The sequence below is a fragment of the Physcomitrium patens genome, chromosome 10, assembly GCF_059467195.1.
Source record: "Physcomitrium patens ecotype Gransden chromosome 10, ASM5946719v1, whole genome shotgun sequence".
In the NCBI taxonomy this organism is placed as follows: domain Eukaryota; kingdom Viridiplantae; phylum Streptophyta; class Bryopsida; order Funariales; family Funariaceae; genus Physcomitrium; species Physcomitrium patens.
Window position 1 is genome coordinate 4329184 of NC_143419.1, and position 5258 is coordinate 4334441.

Sequence of the window (5258 nt, forward strand, 5' to 3'; positions counted from 1 at the left end):
ATAAGAGTTAATTGAGAGCCTATGAGTTCATCTACAATCATCTCATATGATTTAGAGGATATTAGAGTTATAATTTTTTTAAAGTTTTTAGTGAAGTTTATTAATAGTAATTTTGAAGCTTTTCTCTAAATTCAACAAATCCAAGTAACAAAAGGGCTTTTTTAATTAATGGAAGTCTTTCAAATGTAATTGCAGCATTGGATTCATTTCATAGAGTGAAAAAAATAAGATCAATATTCTTTCTACTAAAATACAAGTAGAGCCATAAAGGTTTCATTTTTGAAGGAGTTTTCAATAATTGCCAAAATATTTTGAGATAAATATTTTAATAAAAATTACATATAACCATCGATAGGAGCATATGAGTAATTGATTTTAGCATAAAAAAGTGTTTTGAATAAAATAATAAAGTTGTATTTACTAAAAAGTGTTTATTTTGACTATTTATAATAGCCATCAGCCTTAACAACGAAATTAGCTCTTGGATGAATAAAGGCCATAGATCTAGATTAGGGATCTTGAAAATCAAGAGTAGAAATGTGGTTGCCTCCCATGAACCTCCATTCACTTGTATAAGAATGCTTCATTGTCCAAGCTCTAAGTCTCTCTTTTTTTAGGTGAAGGACAAAGCCATACCAAATTTTGGCCTCAAATCCTAACTCTAATCTCATGTTGGATTTTAGATCTTATAGTACACTCGATGAATGTATTGGGGCATTGATTTGTATTGTAGATGGTGTTATATTGTAACACAACTTTATGGTGAAAGATAATAATATGGATCTTATTATAGAAGATTCAAGTTAAAAGATAAAATAAAAAAATATAGATAAAAAATAAAAAGGTATTAAAAATTTTAATAGTAATCATATTTTTTTAAAAAATAAACTTCTACTTACTTTGTAGGACTATAAATAAGGCAAAATAAGATAAATTAGAAAAATAAAAGATATAAGAATATGAAGGAGGGAGTTAGGAGTTGATTTTAGCAAATATTATGGATCAATGATTATAATTTTGTTTAATATGTATTAAAGAATTTAACTTGATCTAATGGTTGTATTGAAGATTATTAAGGTTTAAATGGATCAAGGTCTCAAAAAGTAAAATTTTAGATTCAATGAGGGTTTCAATGATTTCTTGCAATCTACTAATTAGATTGGAATGAAAGTTATATGTATAGGTAGTAGACTTATTTTTTTATGTATATGAGAAATTTGAGATCAATTTAATGATGCAAAAGAGAGATATTAGCATTGAAAGATCAATAATAAGGTTGGAGAAGGAGGCCAGCCAACATCCGAGCAAATTTTAGGATTTTTCTTCTATTTGATAAGTGTGATTGTCCTCAAATTTATTGTACTTGTTTCTAACTAAAAGATTGAAAGATGTGTAAAATTTTAATCAAGATCAATAATTTAATCAAAAGATATTGTAGTTAGGATTTGATTAGGATTTAATTTAGGATTTAAGATTTAATCAAGATTTGATTTAGGAGTTAGGATTTGATTAGGATTTGTCTAAGATTTGATTTAGGATTTAGGATTGATTAGGATTTGATTTAGAATTTGGTTAGGATTTGGTTTAAGATTTAAAATTTAAGATTTAGTTAGGGTTTGATTAAGATTTCGTTTAGGATTTAAAATTTAAGGTTTAATTAGGGTTTGATTAGAATTTGTCTAACATTTGATTTGGGATTTAGAGTTTGTCTAGAATTTGATTGAAGTCTATTAAGGTTTAAACTAGGATTAAATTAGAACTTAGTTGAGATTTATTTAAGAGATATTTTTATTATTTTAATATTTTTTTAGATCTTGTTAAGGATTCTTTTAAAATTTATTGTGAATTATCTTTCAATTCCTTTAAGATTTCTTATTGTTTCTTTTGTAATTTCTTTAAGGTTTTTTTTTGAATTTGATTAAATTTTATTTAGCATTGTTAAGATTTAATTAGAGTTTATTTAATATTCTATCAAAATTAGGATTTAATGATTGTAGTTTCCATTCTAGCTTCTACAACTAGATCCATGGTGCACTCTCAAACAATACTTCACATATTACAACAAAGATGCTTGTTGTGGTTTAGAAGATAATCCATTAGAATTAGCAATTCTCAAGTTCTTTAATAGTTAAAGGAATTTGAAGGGCCTTGGATTTTCCTTAATCAGTTTATGGTTTTTATAATTTTGAAAGTAAATTTTTTTCAGCACATGCCTCTTATTTTCATCTTTTCAACAAGCTAAGGGAGGTCGGCTACCTTAGCACTTTGGATAACTTAATTTTGAAAAGGTAGTACTTAGTACCTTTTAATTAGATCATTCTGAAAATTTGTGAAAAAAAAAAAGGTTTATAAGTTGAGCTTCTAAGGACACTAATTATATAGAAATTAAAGTCAATTTGAGTTTTTGGTGAATTTTCAAGTGAATAGGGGATAGATTGTTGCAGCAATTCCAATTACTCAACTTTGAAGGTGAATTTCTTGTGGCTCAAGTATTAGATTGCTACAAAGATTTTTGAAGCAAGAGTGCCTTTAAGTTAGGTTTTTAATTAAGCAAGAATCATTAGATTTGGAGCTGATTAGACTTTTGGCAAATTTCTTGTGGCTCAAGTGTTGGATTGCTATAAAGATTTTTGGAATAGGAGCATCTTTAAGTTAGGTTTTCAATCAAGTAAGAATTATTAGATTTGAAGCTGATCCAAATTTTTGACAAATTTTGGAATAGTAGGTCTATTGTCCTCAAATAGAGCACCATTGAAGTTAGTTCTTACCATCTTTATTTTTTTTTCTTTTTATTCTTCACTTTTTAACTTTTGATTTAACTTTAATCTAATTTTTAACTTTCAAATTTTAATTTTTAATTTTTTTTAATTTTTTTCTTTATCTTTTATTTTAATTTAATTTTTTTAATATAAATAATTATTTTATATTTTAAAATAAACCAATAAATTATTATTATCATAATTTATATTTATATATATTTTAAATTAATAAATAGATTATTTAATTTAATTTAATTTTAAAATAAATAAATATAAATAAATATAAATAAAATAATAATAATAATAATAAATAATAAAAATAATCATAAAATATTAATTAATATTGATAAGTATTTTTTAAAAGGTAATAAATTAAATTGAATTACAAACACCTACATTTGAATTAATTTAGCAATTGTATAATTAGAAGTTTTTCATTCTACTTGTCAAACCTATTATGTAGCACTAGTTTCACAAAGTAGTGGAATTTGGACTTACACCTTTATTGTACCATGACTTGTTACTATATATTTTGCCTCTATTGTGGATTTTACAATTGTTGGTTGTTTCTTACAATTCCATGAGATTTCTCCCACTCCAACAAAGAAGACATATCTTATTGTTTACCTTCAAATATTTGCATCTATAGCTCATTCTCCATCACAATAACCATATGATGCAATATTATCTCTTCCAAGATATAATTTGAAGTTCAAACTACCTTTCAAGTATTTCATAATATTTTTTATGGTTGTTCAATGGATTGATTTAGCTTTAGACATGTATTGACTTATAACACTCACTGCATATGCAAGATCCATCTTTATACCAACCATTGCATACATAAGTGTACCTATTATTGCCTTGTATAGAATATCTTTTATTTCATCTTCAACATCAGAAAACTCTTCATCCGTAAGCTTCATCAACTTAAAATTAACATCATAAGATGTTTCAATGGACTTGTATTCTTCTATATTGAATCATTTCAACACTTCTTTAATATACTTGCTTTGAATCATTGTAATGGTCTTATTATCACAATCTCTTATAAATTCCACTTCTAAATAATAATAGAGCTCTTTCAAATCACTCATTGAATATTCTTTTTTTAACATTGCCATCAATAAATCTATCTTCTTCATGGTATTACTCATGATTAAATCGTCAATATAAAAAATAAAGATCAATATAAATTCATTTTATTGCATCATATACAAGGGATGATCAACTTTACTCTTTAAAACCCATTATTCATGAAAAATGTGTCAATACATTGATACTATGTCTTTAATGATTATTTTAGTTCATATAAAAATTTCTTTAACTTATAAATAAGGTGATATTTTCTTTTTTCAACAAATCCTTGAGATTGATCAATATAAATATCTTCTTCCAAATTTTCATTCAAAAAAGTTGTCTTTATATTTATTTGATGCATCTCAAAGTTTATTACTACTCCAATTGCCACAATAATTCTAAAGGTGGTGAATTTGGCCATGGGAGAAAATGTCTCATTAAAATCAAAACCAACAACTTGTAAGCAGCCTTTGGCAATTAATCTTTTCTTATATCGTATAACTTTACCTATTATATTCTTTTTTATTTTGAATATCTAATTATAACTAATTAAAGATTGATTTTATAGAAGTTGAATCAATTTCCATATTTTATTGTTCATAAGTAATTTATATTCTTTTTTATAGCCTTTTTCTACTTCATAGCATCTATGGACTTCATTGCATTACATAAATTCAATGGATGAATAAAAACTGCAATATTGGCATGTTCTTCATTTACTTAAAGAAAGTTATGATTTATCTACCATTTATCACGTGGTCTTCTTTCTTTCAAAAGATATCTCTTTTTATTTGAGGAAGATCATCTTATAGTATTCCATGATTTTTTTCAAGTTTTTTCTTCTTTAAAGCTTGTCTTTTCTCACTCAAAGGTTGGTACTTTTCATCATCATCATCATCTTCAATATCTTCATTACTAATCTTAAGAATTATAGATGTCTTCTTTTTTATCTTTTTTGCATCTTCATCTTCATTTACACCTCCACCATCTTCATTATTATTATCTTGTTTTTCTTATTTTGCTGGGGTTGAAGATGTGTCTACAAACACATCATTATTCTCACTTAGACATATTTCCAAGTACTTACAAGTACTCTTATGTTCCAAAAATTTAACATCATGATTTTTGATGTCTTGATATTCCAACATATTAGCCTATATGCTTTGATACCTTCATAATATCCAACAAATACACATTTTGTACTTTTTGCATTAAGTTTGGATTTCATAAAATCTAGTATCTTTGCTGAAGTAATCCATTCAAAGGTCCTCATATGTGAAATATAAGGTTTTTTTTCCATCGAATCTTTCTTCTGAAGTCATTGATATATTGATGCACTTGTAAGGTTTCTATTCCTTATATATATTGCATTCACCATGGCTTCTATCCAAAATTCATGCCTGAGATATTAAGCATGTA